We start from the raw sequence: 19338 nt of genomic DNA on the forward strand, positions 1-19338 counted from the left end.
ATATAGATATAAAGTAAAGGAATAAGTTTAATAAGAAACAAACGTAATTAGCTCAGATTAGAGATATCGAGTATCCCTAATTCCCTACGAATGTTGAAGTATTGCTCCGTTGCTAGTGGTTTGGTGAAGATGTCAGCTAGTTACTTCTTGCTTTCTACATGTTCAAATATAACGTCTCCTTTCTCTACATGATCTCGTAGAAAGTGGTGCCGTATTTCAATGTGCTTGGTCCGAGAGTGTAAGACATGATTTTTGCTCAAGTTTATGGCACTTGTGTTGTCGCACATGATAGGTATACGATCAAGCTTAATCCCAAAGTCAAGAAGTTGTTGCTTGAGCCACAATATCTGCGCACAGCAGCTCCCGGCAGCTACATATTCTGCCTCAGCAGTGGATAATGCTACCGAAACTTGTTTCTTGCTATGCCAACTTATCAATGAATTTGAGAATAGATGACATGTTCCACTGGTGCTTTTTCTATCGGATTTGCAGCCAGCAAAATCTGAGTCGGAGAATCCTACCAAGTAGCAATCATTTCCCTTTGGATACCATAGGCCATAGGTAGTAGTTCCACGTAAATATCGCAGAATTCGTTTGACCGCTTTTAAGTGAGATTCTTTTGGACACGATTGATATCTTGCACACATACATACACTAAACATAATGTCTGGTCTTGAGGCAGTGAGATACAATAGTGAACCTATCATACCGCGGTACAATTTCACATCAACCTCTTTACCTTTCTCATCCTTGTCTAGGTTAGTATTTGTTGCCATAGGTGTGTCAATCTCCTTTGCTTCACTCATTCCAAATCTTTTGAGCAGCTCGGTACAGTATTTTGTTTGACTTACAAACGTTCCATGACTGAGTTGCTTGATTTGTAAGCCAAGGAAGAAATTTAGCTCGCCCATGAGACTCATCTCAAATTCACTCTGCATAAGCTTAGAAAATTCTTTGACAAGTTTTGCATTAGTAGATCCAAATATAATATCATCTACATAAACTTGGACTAAGAGAACATCTTTATCTTTTCTTTTAATAAAAAGAGTAGTGTCAACCTTACCCCTAGAGTACCCTTGACTAAGTAGGAACTTGCTCAAACGTTCGTACCAAGCCCGAGGAGCTTGTTTAAGACCGTATAGAGCACGTTTCAGCTTATAAACATGAGTTGGGTACATGTAATTTTCAAAGCCGGGTGGCTGAGCAACATAAACTTCTTCATTTATATAACCATTTAGAAAAGCACTTTTAACATCCATTTGAAATAGTTTGAAGTCTTTAGAACATGCATAGGCAAGTAAGAGACGAATAGCTTCGAGACGTGCTACAGGAGCGTATGTCTCTTCATAATCAATACCTTCCTCTTGATTATAACCTTGGGCAACTAATCTAGCTTTGTTTCTAGTAATAACGCCGTTTTCATCAAGTTTGTTACGAAAAACCCATCTAGTTCCTATTACTTGATGATCTCCCGGATGAGGGACTAAGTCCCAAACATCATTCCGTTTAAATTGGTTTAATTCTTCTTGCATGGCCATTAGCCAATGCTCATCAAGTAATGCATCCTTAGCGTTTTTCGGCTCAACTTGTGAAACAAAAGCAAAATGATGACAGAAGTTACTTATCTTTGAGTGTGTTGTAACGCCCCTTGAGATGTCTCCTATTATATTTGTCAATTGGATGGTCTTTCACATTTGTCCAGGCCTTGGGAAGTTCTTCATTGTTTGAGATGCTTTCATTTTCATTTTCATCATGAGACTCATCTTTCTCTCTCTCAGCATCTTTCTTTACAATACTTTCATTCTCGTCTTCCTTATCCTTGACAATGTCTTCAGTGGATGGACCTGCACCATTAAACGAAAGACCTTTCTCGACATATTTTGCATAAGATTCATCAAAAGACACGTGTACTGACTCTTCTACTATAAGTAATCTCTTATTATATACCCGATATGCTTTGCTAGATTGTGAGTAACCAAGGAAAATGCCCTCATCAGCTTTAGCATCGAATTTACCAAGATTATCCTTACCATTGTTCAAGACAAAACACTTGCAACCGAATACATGGAGATGAGATACATTTGGTTTTCTACCTTTTAGTAATTCATAGGGAGTTTTGTTCAGTATAGGACGTATTGTTATCCTATTTAAAACATAACATGCGGTGCTAATCGCGTCAGCCCAGAAATACTTGGGTAGATTACCCTCATTCAGCATTGTTCTTGCCAGCTCCTCTAGAACCCGATTTTTACGTTCAACCACTCCGTTTTGTTGAGGTGTTCTAGGAGCTGAAAAGTTATGCTCAATTCCATGTTTATCACAGTATTTTTCAAAAAGATAGTTTTCAAACTCTCCACCGTGATCACTTCGAATTGCAACTATTTTGTTGTTCATTTTATTTTGACATAATCTTGCAAATTGTGTGAAAGCTGGAAAAGTTTGATCCTTACTAGGTAGAAAGATTGTCCAACAAAATCTAGAGTAATCATCGACAATGACAAAACCATAGGTGTTTCCACCTATGCTTTTAGTCCTTGAAGGGCCAAAGAGATCCATGTGAAGTAGTTCAAGAGGGCGTGATGTTGAAACCACGTTTTTTGATTTAAAAGAGATTTTAGTTTGCTTTCCCTTTTGACAAGCATCACATAGATGATCTTTTGAAAACTTCATTTTAGGTAAGCCGATTACTAAATCTTTTGTGACAACTTTATTTAGTAAGTCAAAATTTATGTGGGCGAGACGTCTATGCCAAAGCCATGAGTCTTCGCCTAGAGCAATTAGACACTTGGTACTAGACTTAGATACCTCATCCAAGTTTAGCATGTAGATATTGTTTACTCTTAAGCCCTTAAACATAATGTCTCTTTTCTTAGTATGTTCTATTGTGCAGCCAGAATTTGTAAACATTACTTTAAAATCTTTGTCACACAATTGACTTATACTTAAAAGATTATGTTTAAGACCTTCTACTAGCAGCACATCAGTTATAGTAGTGGTAGAAGGGTTACCTACACTTCCTTTACCAAGTATGGCTCCCCGATTGTTATCTCCATAGGTGACATACCCCTTTTTCTTTGCTTGAAACTCAACGAAAAGAGATAGGTCTCCAGTCATGTGTCTTGAACATCCGCTATCAAGGAACCACAACCTTTCGGCAATGTCAAGACACTTTTCCTGCAAGATTAATTTAGAGAGGGAGGTCCCCAATTTTCATTGGGTCCTTGGTAGTGAGTACACAATTTGTTGCACTTAGGCAACCATTGAAATACTCCTTTAGGAACTAAAATTCTCCTAAATTTGCATTTTTCAATGGTATGACCCTTTTTGCAACAATAATGACAGGTAATATGATGAGAACATGCTGTTTTGCTAGTTGATACTTTTGGCACAAAAGTGTATTTGCTATATAAAGGAGTATACGATCTTTTGAACTTATTTGGATCAACGGCAAAAGTCACTTTTGGTTGTAGAGCCTTGTCTAACTTGGCTTTTAGATCTCTTACTTCTTTTTGCCAAATGTGACATGTCTCACAACCAAACCATGATGTAGGATCTATTTCAACTTTATCCTTTTGAATGTCTAGCATAGATTGTTTTAAAGCTTCCATATCCTTTTCGGTTTTCTCAACTTTTGATTCAAGATATGAAAATATTTTCTTATTTGAGGCCAAAAGTTTGAAAGCTTTAATTGCATCTCTATGTAATTCTTCAAAAGCAAGTTTTAGTTGAGAATGAGATACCTTATCTACGAGTTCAGGTTTAAGATGACTTACAGCTTTCTTTTTCTTGTGTTGATGAGCCATGAAACATAGGTTTGCTGATTCTTCTTCATCGCTTGATGAGCTTTCACTAGATGAATCACTTTCCCATGCTATGTAGGCTCTTTTAGATTTGTTATGACCTTTGCTTTGGTTCTTCTCTTTTTCTTTCTTAAGGTATGGACAATCCAGTTTGTAGTGACCGGCTTTCCCACAATTGAAGCAAAGGCCTTTGATTTTTCCTTTGTTGTCGTCATCTTGTTTGAACTTGTTTGATTGCTTTCTATAGTTGATCAAGCCTTTGTCAGAATGTTTTGCTCCATTTTTCTTTAGATATTTGTTGTATCTTCGCACAAACAGTCCCATTTCCTCATCATCGGAGTCTTCGTCATCACTTGTATCACTATCCTTTAGCTCTTGTCTTGAGGTCTTGGAGCTTGAAGCTTTTAGAGCTATTGACTTCTTCTCTACCTCTTTCTCCATGTTCTTTTCTTTCTTTGCCCTTTTCTCATGCATGTCAAGGCATTTAAGGTGTTGTTCATGTTCCTCTAGTTTACCAAAGAGAGTCGTAATGTCTAAGGTGTTTAGATCATTTGCTTCCTTTATTGCTGTAACCTTGGGTTGCCATTCCCTGTTCAAGCATCTTAAGATTTTGTTAGTAGCAACTGCATTGGAAACAGGTCTATCAAGAGAATTTAACCGATTTTTCAGGTGAACGAATCTCTTCTGCATGTTTTCGATGGATTCACCATCTTCCATGTGGAAGAGTTCGAACTCTTGAGTTAACGTATTGATCCTAGCTAGTTTGACATCATCCGTTCCCTCGTGGGCAACTTGCAATGTGTCCCACATAGCTTTAGCGGATCTACAATGGGAAACGCGATAGTATTCATCAACTCCTAGAGCTGAGATTAGAATGTTTCTCGCTTTCCAATCGTATGCATATCTCTTTTCATCTTCAGCATCCCAAGTATTTTCTGGTTTTGGAACAACTGCACCAGCTGCATTTGTCATGGTGATCTGAAAGGGACCATTGACAATAGCTGTCCAGATGTTCCTATCAATTGCATTGATGTGGACACACATACAATCCTTCCAATAGCCATAGTTTTCACCGTTGAAAACTGGAGCTCTATTGTGAGCCCCTTTAGGTCCGGAAGCCATCTTTCCAATAAGTGTTTCACGTAGCACGAAATAAACCAGAGCTCTTGATGCCACTTGTTAGACGCTGGCCTTAGGATCTAGAGGGGGGGTGAATAGATCTTAAGCAGTTTTACGGAATTAATTGAACTTTAAGCGGAAGTGATTCTGAATCGACTCGCGTCTATTCCGAACCACTATTGAAACGATTGTATATGTGTTAAAACCACTAACCAGCTTGAGATAAACGATAAGAGAATACACTATAGAATCAATACGTCGCTCTATTGAAAATCAATTAACTTCTTATATGATGAACGACGTTTGCAATGCAGTAATGGTGAAAGAAGCAAAAACACAAACACTTGGTGATAATGATCAAATTGATTGTGATTCAATGTGTGATGGATTGTGAGGTTTATATAAGTTCTTAATTCACAATCTTAACACTCGAATCGTTGATCAATTTGCTATTATAACCAAATATGAACAGAACGTAAATGAAAAGGTAAAAGCGACAAGAACACGATATTTGTTTAGGCAGTTCGTCGATCGTCCTCGCTACGACTACGTCTGCCCCCAATTCCAAACTGAAATTGGGAAATCTTTCATTAATGTTGAAAGTAGTATATACAAAGAAGATAACAAAGCGATAAACCATAAACCAATTATGTCGATCCTTTGAATCTTCTTCCCCCTTAATCTTGAGTCAGATCAAGGTTATCCAAGAGCTTCACTTAATCCCTTTTCTGCAGTGTCTTGAATTGCCTTGAACCCTTGTTCTTCAATCTTCACACTCAGATGGATCCTCGATGAAACCTCTTGATAAAAACCCCCAAGAAACACCTATCTTGGAGGACAAAACCCGCAGATTTTATTCACCAACAACCCCACAAATCTTCACCCACTAGGAATCTTCAATTCCGTTCCATGGACGTTATCGAACTCGATCACTAACCCTCAACGCAAGAATGATTATGTGTAATTGTGTTGGAGATGACGAAGAACGAAGATGAGAAGCCTTTGTGTATCTTTCAGTCGTTGTTGTTAATGAATAATTGAACCTTGGACAATATATATGATAGCTTAACAGTTGGAGATGAGAGAAACAGAATTTTTGGCATTCTTGATCAGTTAGGTCGACCTCTTGTAGTGCTTAGGTCGACCTAGCAGAGCTTGCAGAATTTTGCTCCCAGTTAGGTCGACCTGTTAAAGGAGTAGGTCGACCAGAATCCTCTTCAGATGCATTCTGGGGACATTTTCTCAGATTAGGTCGACCTAGTTGTTGTGTAGGTCGACCTAGCAGACTGATATGTAAATTTCTTCATTTTAGGTCGACCTAGATGATGTGTGAGTCGACCTAGCAGAAGTATATGGATTTTTCTCCATTTTAGGTCGACCTGGGTTGACAGTAGGTCGACCTAACTGCTGCTTTTCTGCATTCTTCTTGTTTTGCTTGTGTTGAGTCGACCTATATGCATAATAGATCAACCAGTACTATCATGAGTGATCAATGCTTGCTTTTCTTTGAGTTTTCTGCTTCCGCCTTGTTGTTTGAATGCTTATTGAGTTTGCCATGAATCAAAAACATCTTTGAGTGTAATCTTGTATTCACACATCCTTCCCAGTTAAGGACTTTGGAGCGATACCGAACTCCTACTTACTATTAAAAGTCTTCCACGATCTACAATATGGATGATTATGTATTAGAAATTTTAGATGCCCAAGGTAAATAGTCTTTTTTCCAATTTGTAATTGGTGGAAGCATGTATCATCTTCATATATAGTACACACTTTACATCCCTTAACATTATACCTATACAAATTACCGTATGCAGGAAATTCATTGGTTGTGCAATATAACCTAGTACGCAACTTAAAGTCTTCACCTGTATACGTATCATCAACATCAACACCTTCCTCCTAAAAATGTCTTAAATCATCAATGAATGGCGTTAAATAAACACCTATGTTGTTCCCTGATTGTTTTGGACATGAAATCCTCATTGATAACATCACATATTTGTGCTTATTATACAACCACAAAGATATGTTGTGAATTATAAGAAGAACCTATCATGAAATATGTTTAGTACTAAAATTACAAATGAGTTTATTCTTTCGGTGGCAAGTCCAAGCCTAATGTTCCTTGGCTCAAGGGAAAAATCTCCATTCATCAAATCAATTTTCTTCTATTGCAATGAATCTTCTACATTGCGTATTTTTCCATCACATACTCTTTTATATGCATGCCATCTAGTATTCTTCGCATCATTTACATTGACAAACAATCGCTTGAACCTTTGAATTATCGCTATGTACCATGTCACCTTGGAAGGAGCATCTTTTCTAGTTACACCATCATCATCTTTAACACCATTGTCCTTTTGCTTGTAGCATGACTCACCACACCTCGGGAACTCCTTCAAGTTTTCATACTTTTTCTTATATAATATGCAATCATTACGACATGCATGAATTTTAACATAGTCCAAATCCATTGAACACAATATCTTCTTGTCTTTATAATACCGGTTCGACAACGTGTTACCTTCTGGAAGCATGTCTTGTAACAAATCAAGCAATTCAACCCACCTCTTCCTTAATATTAAATAGTCTTAAGACAACTAAAAATCTTGCAAAAAAAATTGCATCTGCATATAACAACTCTTCCATGTCTCTTTACAAAGTATCTTCCACACGAGCTTTCTTGAAAACATCTACTCTAATATCATGAGTCATATCTTATAGAGTATCATTCATGAATTCATCAACTTCAACTGTATGTGACGCATGTCATTTTTGTCCCTTTACCATGTCATACCCATTTCGTGTAATTTTGAATAATTCCATCACGACCTAAATAGTTGAATATAACATCCCTTAGATATTTTTGCATATTTTGGAATATTTTACAAATACTCCAAAAAGCCCCATTATCATTAGGAAGGTTTTTTTCTTGTGAAATCAAGAAATTGAATCACACATTTCTAATACTCCTTACTTAATCTATTGACTTTAATCCAACTAGGATCCATATATAATCACATGCAGCTTTTGAATATAAAATAAAAATAGTTCACAAACAACAAAAAATGAATATTTCATCTCAATAAAACAACAATAACAACAAACAACAACAAAATACCTGAGAAACAACACTACATTATACCTAATGTCTAAAAAAATTATAACAATAGCAATAACAACAACAACAACAACGTCAACAATAACAACAACATCAGTGACAACAACAATAACAACATCATTAACAACAACAACCACAACAACAACAGTCATAGAGATATCTTTACATATTGGAAATGTGATGAGAGACTCAAAGAAAAGTGTTGGTTTTAGGTTTGAGCTTCCCTCCTCCTCTGAGAAGATGAAGAATGCTTTTCCATTTGTACTCTGAAGAAGAATAATGTTCTTTTCTTTCTCTAGGGTGCAAAAAGAGAATGAGGCTTAACATTCTAATGAAGGAATACAATATTATTTAGGTTTTTCATCTCGGTTTTTGACAAAACCGACGGAACATAGTCGAGGGATAAGATGATTTATAAAATAAAAATGCCTTTTTGGTTCTAAATAAAATAGAAAATTGCAGGAGTTAGAAATCGAAGCTAAAATTATGAACAACATTTTATGTCGAGTTTGCATAAAATCGAGACACAAAATTTAGTTTAAAAAAATAAAATAAATGACACCTTTCAGATTATTTAACTTTGATTTTTAAATGATTGATGTGAAAGTTTTACCATAAAATGTTTTTTTTTTGAAGCATCCCATTTGATAACTCTAATCACATTGCTAGAACTTTTGTAAATTTTGTGGTTGAGAATAAGGTCTAAATTGCTGTCAAAGTCTTTAATTTGGTTCGAAAATCATATCAAAATAGTAAAAGTGGACAAAAATAACCAGCCATTAGCTGGTGAGATTAAGATTAAGAAAGATCTATCAAATACTTTTTGATTAATTGGTTGGTAGAGAAAGAGGGACAAATAGATGAAGAGATAAGGAGATTGAATTAATTGGCGTGGCAGTAGCATCAACTTTTTCTTCATGCGTCTTTGTCCCACAAAAAGTATAATTAATATAATTGTGTATATATGTGTCAACCACATGTAAATTGGAGACTGTAATTAATCTCCTCTTTGCTCAACATTTTCTTTTTAATATTGTTTGGATTTATTAGTACATGATTAAGTTTATGGACACTTGCTAGGTTTTGGACGAACACCCTTTTCACTTCTAATTATTTGGAGTAAACTGAAATAGGTAAAGTTTTCACATATACGTATTGTGCATATGAAGAAATGGAATTATCACCCTACACAAAATGAAAATAGATAAGTAATGATATAGATCATTCTTAAAAAGATAAAAATATTTTAAATACAACTTTAATATAGTAATATATATCATTTGAATTTCATTATACTAATTTTTTTTACTAGTAATCAAATAATTAAATAAAATTATATCATTAATTTTAATTAAATACAATTATATATATATGATCAGATCAAATCACACTAGGTGTCAAACTTTGTAATATGACACCTCTAATAACTCTTTATCCAATATTCGTATAACAAAATCCACCATTAGATTGAAAGCTATTATCATATAAATCATGTCCATAAAATTTAACATCAATCGGAAATCATTTGGCATGTACTTAAAAACGAAAGTCTTACAAAACTTCATGAAAAACGTTAATTTTAATCATTTTTTTAACATATTAAATAACTTTTGATTGACGTGAAATTTTATAGGTTTGATCTATATGATTAGCTTTCAATCCAACGGTGAATTTTATTATACGAATATTGGATAAAGAGTTACTGAAGGTGTCATATTACAAAGTTTAACACCTTGGGTGTCATTTGATTCTGACTCATATATATATATATATATATATATATATATATATATATATATATATATATATATATATATATATATATATATATATATATATATATATATATATATATATATATATATATATATATATATATATATATATATATATATATATATATATATATATCGTAGAATTTGTATTTCTGGTTGTTGTTCACCAACAAAAATAACAACTTGTATGGGTATCCTCAAATCGTTCAGGTGGAGCAATTACATCAAGTAATGAAAGGTTAGTTGCAAAATTAGTCGATGCAGGTGGGTAATTTTTTCATAGATGCATAATCGAAGAACCCACAACTAGCTTTTAGGTTTTTGCTACTCGGATGAAGGATTGTCCTTTAGTGTGGGACATGTTGTTTGCTTATTTGTCTAACTTCTCATGTGTAGTTCTTGTCATATGTACATGTCCAAATTAAATACTAGTCTTGTTGTATTATCATTTGTCATTAGGTTTTCCCTAGGGTTTAGTCCTCGCAAAAATACTAGTCTTAAAATTACAAAGAATAAAAGATTTATGTTGTATAAGAATCAAGTGGACTCGATAAGGTTCAATCATTGTATGAATCAATTGTCTTTAAATAACAATTTCTATTCGATTTTGAACTCCCTTTTATTGTAGATATGACAAAATAGTCATTTGATCTAACTCGTTTAGTCTTAAACTTTCAAGCATATGTTGGAACTTGTTATTAACCACATGCCTTACAACATATACAAGAATTTGAGAAACCTGATACAAGGTATCATGTATCATCGGGCGTTGTTAGTGTGACCTCTTCAATGATGATTGTGATGGCTGATCCATGATCATAATGTTCTTTCTGAACTGCATGTGCGTATTCCAAGCACAGTCTTGTCATTGTGAATGGAACTTTTTCAGAGATATTGATTGTAGCATTAGAACATCGTGACAAATTTATGTCGAATTGTGAATGTTAGCCAAAGATCATCTGAGGAGAAAACTTGTCCCTCAACTGTGGGCTCTATAACTACTCTGCGAGTATTAAGTATGATATGTGAAAAATATGAAACTAATAAATAAATAAAAAATGCATAAAATAAATTAAAGTAAAGCAAAAAATGTGTGAAATAGTGTAATTGATTGAATCAATGTGTTAAATAATTTACAATTTGTGGTATTTATATAGGAAACTATCCTATTGGTCATAGAGTCTAGACCTAAATATTGCTCCATTAAAAAATAAATACGACTAATGGGATATATTGTTTCTACTTTGCCATATAATTCGCCAACTAGCGAAACATAACCTCAAGTATTTATTTATTGTCAAACTTTATTTACCAAATTTGAATTTTTCCTTGCGTCTAACTGCACTCACGAATTCCAGTAAATTTGAAGGAAAAATTCAACTCTAACTTCTTTGACTACATCGTACTTCACTCGTTTAACTCTACATCAATTGACAATCATTCAATGAACCCTAATACCGATTATTTATCCGTCTTAGTTTAACTAATTTATTATTTTAGGTTTAAACAATTGACCATAATTGACCATGTATATATCTAAATATCTTCAATAAATTATTCACATTTCCATCTATTACATCTTCTAAATTGGGCCACATAGTCATAGAAACAATACATAGCGTATACCTTACGCATTCACAATGCTTTCATATTTGAAAACAGTGTTTCGCCATTTAGTTTGAAATATTAGACAATTACGCAACAACTTTTACCGGCAAATAGTTGGACCAAAGAGGGGGAATACGTTAAAGCACTTGACCACTAGTGTACTTATAGTGCCAACTTTTGAATTTCAAGAATATGGTTCTCATCATTCGTCCAAGAATAAATATGGTTCTTATTAAAAATAAATTTTATCTCATGTTGAAAATGAAAACGCATAATCTATAAATGAAAGCATCAATATCATATTAAAGAAAGTTTGTCTTTTTCATATCTGCTGATATTTTTACGAACCAATATAGACAAATGGTTGAAGTTGAGTACGTAATCGTCGTATTTGACTATTCATTGGTGATGGAACTAATAAGCCAGCTCATATATTGCTCGAGCGTGACCAAATAACCAACACCTCTCGTTGATTTTCAATTCTTATCGAGCACTAATTGGATGGAACTCGGTGTCTATTGAAGGAAAACAATTAGTCATATATTGAAAACAGATTAAAAATAAGAGAATCTCTTATTACTCCCCCTTAGATTCTTAGGCATTACGTGTGCTTTCAAAATTGTCTCTTTAGTTTTGTAGATATATTTCTGGAAGCATATTTTTTTTACATTTGCGTGAAAACGTTCCGTAGATGTATATACAGAAAACTTGCGTATCTATATCTACAAAATAAAGCAGATAGAGGAAACCAGAAAATCAACATTTTAACGATAAAAACAACATTCATATCTTAAAATTGACTTTACATAGATAATTTTAACACTAAATTAAATATTACATCTCAACAGCTCGGTGGACGCTTGCACATCTCTAAGATTTGTTCAACCGTTCTTTGCACCGTGCTACTGTTAGCTGGAGATTTTGATTGAAGAAAAAAAGTTCTTTAAAGAATTAGAGTTTGAGGAAGAATGGCTTTTGATGGCCATTGCCGAGAATAAATGGCTCCTGATGGCCATAATTCGATGATGTTATTTAAGTTGAAGTAAAGATGATGAAAATCGAAGCTGATTCGAAACAAGTTGTCTTTGGGACTTAAGCGTTTTTTGCGAAATACAAAGAGTACTGAAGCTTTGCGTATTTCGTGGCATTCTCATTTTAGATCACGTTGCCACGTATCGAAAGAGAATTCAGGCGGGAGGATTTGAATTTCGAAACAATCTGTGTAACCGAACAAGGACAGATGGCGCCCCAGGGATTCGAAGCGTATGCATGTGAGCAACGTGGCATTTCGTTAGTGTAGGACCATTAGGGTCGAAATTAGTATAAATAAGGGTCTTAATATCAGGATCCAATGTGTTCATTTTGTACAAATCACTCACAAATCACTCAAGTATCAAGTGTTAAGAAAACGAGTTCGCTGAGAAATGTACGTATGACAACAACACCATTTTAAATACATTTGTATTCATCTTTATGCAAGTATCTTTTTAGCATTTTTATCTTTCGTTACATTTTAGCCATTTACATTCTTGCACCTTTATCTTTCGTTTGAGTTTACTTCGAAGCACTTTACATTCTGCAATTTACGTTCCTGCACTTTAAGTTTCTTGCAATTTATATTTACTTTGCTTTTCGCCAAAGTTATATTTACGTGTATAACAAGGTGATTGTTACTTTTTTACATTTCATTTGTTTATTTCTTAAACATATTTCGAAGCCAAACAAACCAACAAATATGAACCAAATCATCATAAAAGACAACTTTTTGACTATGTCCTAGGATCAATCTAGTCGATCCTGCGAGTAACCAAAGTATATTTTATAGTTTGGAAGACTAGCGGTTGTTTACCGGAAATCACCGTAAACAGCTACGAACTCGAGCGGGATTTTCTCTTCGAAATCGTAATATGTTCGCCACATCGTCAAAACATCCTCTCGGTTCTTGAGCTCAATGTTGTTGTAAACGACGTTCCCTCCGTTGTCAAATGAAGGTGAATGATACTCGAGTTTCACAACTTTTATTTTGTCTTTGTAAGGTGGGCGGTAGTGGATTTCATCAATGATAACGTCGAGGGAGGTGTACTCGTTGAGTTTGAACGTCCGCCCAGGTGTTCTGCCGTTGGAGTATGAGACACTTGCGACATACCAACGGACGTTGTACTCATATTGAGACATATTTGTGTTAGGAGTGAATTAGTAGTGTTTTCATTTGTCAAATTAACTACCTTTTGAGCTGAAAGTGAACATATCTTGTGCTTTTTAAGGATTTTAGGGTTAGAATTGAACTTTAAAGGTTCGATGCTAATTGTAGAACAACTTGCGTCACTTTGGGTGTTATTTGTGCAGATATTGAAGTTTAGAAGTAAAGACGAAGAAACACGCAGGTGTAGAGCTTCTAGAGAGGAAGAATCACAAAGAAGGAAGGTGAAACAAAGGCCGAGCCGCGCCAATAAGGAGCGAGACGCGCCATCCCTTCTGACTTGGGTTCGCGCCGCGCCAATACGTGCCGAGGCACGGTGGCTGCGTTACAAAGATAAATTGTTATAAATAGAAGCCCTCATCCTCATAACAGGAAGATCTTTGGTGAACGAATTTTAGAGAGCAATCCTATTCCAGAGCAGAAAACAACTTCCGACGGAGAATTCAACATCAATTGAAGACATTCCCTTGATGAAGATGAATCCTTCCATGAAATCTTGTGTGTTCTTCATGGCTATGGAGAGTTAAACCCCATTGTGTTGAGTTTAAGGTAGTAGTTAACCTATGAAGATGCAATTACTTTGATTAATTCTTGTGAACAATTGTTTAAGCTTTATTATCAACGAAAAACCTTGCTTTTATTTTATATCATTGTTGAACTATCAATCGAGAGATAGGGTTTATACTTTTGCCCTAGGTTTTTACATTGACTTGTTGATTAATACTCAGAGATGAGATTTTGAAGAAGTTTTCATAAATCATCGTGGTTAATTCCCTTTATCTTTATAGTTATTCTGAGAGATCGAATATCATACCGGTCGAGGTGGTTCTAGATTGATCATTAGACATAATATCAGTTTTGAGGATGAATGAAGATAATAACTTAGATAATGTTCACTTGTGGATTAATTGATTATTACATGTGAATAGGTTGATGAACCCTAGAACTCAACATATTCATTCACCATTGTTATTCGTTTTAGCTTTTATCATTCAATTATTATTCTGTTATATGCAATTCAAGAACAAACAATCAAAACCAATACTTTTCACTAACTCATTATAATTCGACTATAGAACGGCAACAATATTACTCAGTCTCTGTGGATACGATATATTAGAAAATATTTACCCAAAATACTTTCAACAATTTGTGGTTGTGTGAAATACAACATTAGAAACTCCAATTTTATAGAAAACCTATGTGAATATGGACCACCCATTTTCTATCACAGCACCTTCATAGGTATATCCACGAAAATATCCTATATATTTTGTTTTCGTAGGTGTTCCTACAGAAAAAAATCCATAGTTTTCAAATTTAGAGTCTTTCGTAGATACATCTACAGAACTTTCCCTATATGATTTTTTAGCAGAACAAAATAAAATTAGTAGTGTAGAATTTATAAACACAAACTTAACATTCCATTAGAATTTATAATTAACAAAAAAATGATTATATTGCAATGTTAAAGAATGCGTATATTACACTTTCAACGTACAAAACACATCAAAAGAAATGTCGGCGGCTAAATCTATTGTTGGTTCCAATTTTGACTTTTCCTTATTCGATTCTTTTTCGATGTTGTTCAATTTTTCGAAGTCGTGCATCCTATCAACAAAAAGATTCGGCCACGTCTCGGCATCTTCGGTATGATGAAGCGCCCATTCTGACGTCGTAGGTGGTATGGGGCATCCCAGTTTCAAGTAAACCTGTACAAAATGATTCGATTTTGCCAGCCATCCAATACACATGATGCGATCATTTGGATTTATAGGTGGTACGGTGCGGGAAAAAGGTTTTCGAAAACCCGTATCACGTTAACTCAATGCACACCCTATCATATGCACATGTAATAAGATGTCCCGTTTTTAGGAATCTCATCCATTTTGACACCGGTGCATAAGCGCCCAACCAAGGAATAAAAGCTTCGTAAACCGCTTCAAATTTAACTTCCCCTCCATATAACCGCGTGTACGAGTCTTTATGCATTTTCAGATCTTGGATAAATTGTTTATGGACAAGCGCATGGCTATCTCCTCCATTACCAAGCAACGCCGAGACGGCCCAGTAACCGCAATTACTGTCCCCCGTAGCATTTACGATCCACTTGATGTATTTGTGCATAAAAACCAACATTTCTTCGATGAATGGAATTTTTCGGTGGAATAATCATCTTTTTGATGAATGAAATTTTCGGTGGAATAGGTTTTAGAGGTGGTTTGCTAATGCGAGCTCCTTTGTTTGAACTTTTTTGAGATTTTTGAGATTTACGAGTCGGTGAGTCGGGAAAAAGTTTATCGACATGCTCAGAATAAGAAGGAGCCCGTGTAGTCGAGTTGTCATTTGGTGTAGGCTTCAGTTTCTTCTGAGCATCCTTTGTCTTTACCGGTTGAGAAGGCGGTTTCATGTCGGTTGTTTCAGGATATGCAATCTTCCGCAATTGTTCTTTCATGTGGAGTTTCATGTTGTCATCGGCCTTCGAAAACCTCTCGTGTATCGCTTCCAATCCAGAAGTAATAGAATATTCGATTTTTCTCCTTTGATACAACCATCATCATCAAAACTAAGTCATTTCCAATGAGGGATAACTTCGTCCATTCTTATTGACTCACCTAGTTTCATCTTCTTAGAAATAACACAAGCACACGAGAGACCATATATTTTAGTAATAGTGCAACCATATTTTGCGCTATTGGAACCTAGGGTTTCACCTCGTTTGGCCTCGTGGAAAATATAGTTCAACCCGGCCCGAGACACGTTGTCGATCAATTGAGAATAAAGTATGTTGTCCTTGAATCGATGTTCTAACACCGTAATGCTCTGACCAAATGTGGTTTGTATCTCATTGTGTTAGTTTTTGATCATGAGATTTACGGTGTCTCAATCTCAACACAAATCACCCTTGCTATTAGCCAACCAATTTTCCAAACTAGCATGCGCCGACTCAACTCTGTTGGTGGTTGTATTCCTAAGATGTTGGATATTATCAGTCCATGCACAAACAGCCTTCTCCTTCACCTTATCAAGAAGGGTGATTTCAACATATTTCAATAAATCAGGATACTTTTCATAGACTTTCCGAAATTGAATGACGGAATCGGTATATAATTCTTTTATCGAAGAATTTATAATACGACTCCATGCATCCATTATTTGTTCAACAATCACACCGGGCTTCACCGATTTTCCACCTTCCGTATCTACTTGTTCTGTCCCTACCGCGGGTTTAACCTTACTTCTCACAGTGCATGTTATGTGATATCAATAAAGTAATGCGTTAAAATAAGGAAATACCTTTGCCACCACATTCATCAACGTGGTATCGCGGTCCGTAATAATTGCCTTAGGCATCTCGACTTGTTCCTTCAAAAGTGACCGACACACTTCTAATGTCCATGTAAAATTATCCTCTTTTCACACTCCAAAAAGGAAAAACCAACTGTGCATGTCTTCTCAGTCGATGTAACACCGTCCATGTCAAATAACGGAAGTCTATACTTGTTGGTCTTGTATGTAGAATTGAGAATGATCACTGTCGAAAACGTGTTGAACAACTTTATCGAATCCGGATGAGTCCAAAAAATATCTCGGACCGTAACGCTACCGTCACAAGTTCGATATCGTGACACATATTTGTTATCATCCAATAATTTTTATAATTGTTGCATCTCACTTCTATCTCCTCTATTCTCCTTATTATTGTGGTACCGAATGTTATACACTTGCCTTATATTTGATACATTGTCGGGTTTCTTCCGTTTCAATGTGGCAAGATTTAAGGACATGTCACAAATACATGTCTTCTCTTACGGTTTAAGCCGACATACACTAGGATGACCTTGTAGCTTTGAGCACAAATCATGGTTATGCAAACACAAATAACACTAAATTTCCACTTCTTTCTATCCAACATATAACCACGAATTTTAAATGGAAACTCGCAATTTCTAGTGCCCATGTCGTCTCTTTTAAAAATCCTTAGAGGATTATGGTATTTGTAAGTACGAAGTGTACCTAAGAGGGTGGTGGATTAGGTTCTTAAAATTTTTATCGATTTTTGGTGATGTATGGATTATTTTTCTAGTTTATGGTGAAGTTATGGAAAGAGTAAAATGAAGAAAAATAAACGACACGGCGATATATCCTGGTTCCCCTCACTGTCCGAGAGTACTTCAGTCCCCTTTCAAACACGAAAGAGATTTTACTAGTGTAAGCAACTTACAAAAGCCTATGCAATTCACAAGAACAATCCTCTTGTGATTGACTAACAAATGATCAAGAGAACAATCCTCTTCTTGATCAAACCAAATGATTAAGAGAACAATCCTCTATATAATCAAGGAACACTTGCTTCCAACAATCCTGGATAGCAAGTCAATAATAACCAAACTGGAAATTTTTGAGTAAGAAAGTATATGAATATGTATCAATCTATAAGATTGATCTTCCCTTCCAAACAAACAATTATCAATGATAGTATAGTGCTCATTGTTTAGGCCTTATATTATGAATTTTTCTGGACTTGTATGAAACACTAATGCATAAAATCTCAATGTGAAAGTTTGAATATCAATAAGCACTTAGTATGAAAATGAGAGAGTAAGTATGTAAAATTGCAAAATGGAAGAGGTAAAAATGAATTTTGAGAGTAAGGGTATTTATAGCTTCTTAACACCCTTTTGAAAGTGTGTAGAATCATGAAAGAGTGTCATGGTCAAAGGGTGAAAAGATGTGGACGTTTGGTTATGTTTGAATACTGAAACAATGCCACTGGTTCAGTGTAATCGGTTACACCAAATGGTGTAACTGGTTACACTGTAACGTTACTTAAAAAATTTGAAAAATCGAGCCTGTAATCGGTTACAGTAACCGATTATAGCTTTTCACAAACTAAATTCCAGTAGCAAAGCAAATGAGATTGAGCGTAACCGGTTACTGTAACCAGTTACACTGAGCAAAAATTGAAAATTATATAAATGAGAGTGTATTTGTGTGATGGTTAGCCATGAGTATTTTGGTATGCATATGTTTGAGAATGTTGATTATATTGAGCACTATAATTACCATAATTTTGCATGCTTATACCTTTAGCGAATAAGATCCATGGAGTCTTGAATATTATTGATGCAAGCTTCCATGTATGAGAGTCTTGACTTCTATACTTGGTGATGTATATTTAGGCTTTTTCCATACTTTTTGATATGAGCACTGGTTGATAAAGTTTGTCTTCATCAAAACCAAATTCATGGAGAGTCTTGACTTCATAGTATTTCCCGCCACTTTTGCACAACATTGTTATGAAAGTGTTTCTTCTTGCCGTACCAATATCGGATCTTCCTATTATCATACCAAAACCAAAGTTAGTTGCATTCCTACGAATCCATGTGAGCATGCTTTCACGAGCATCAAACTCTTGCTTGTTATCAAAGTCACCTCTGACATCTACTGCCTTTACGACTAACCCTTCAACATTCATAGAAATATCGACTAAAGGAACTAATTCTCTAAAGATATTATCGGGGTGCACCATACCTATTTGTAAACAATAACACAAATAACACAAAATCGAAAGAGTGTTGGAAAAACAGCACATACATGTTTTGTAGATGCACCTCTAGAACGTGTTCATCTTTAACACGTTCCGTAGATATACCTACGGAAGCAATGCTACATATTTTAACAGAAATTTTATGCATAATGTGAGCA

This window comes from Vicia villosa, linkage group LG3 (assembly GCF_029867415.1).
Source record: "Vicia villosa cultivar HV-30 ecotype Madison, WI linkage group LG3, Vvil1.0, whole genome shotgun sequence".
NCBI classification, from domain to species: domain Eukaryota; kingdom Viridiplantae; phylum Streptophyta; class Magnoliopsida; order Fabales; family Fabaceae; genus Vicia; species Vicia villosa.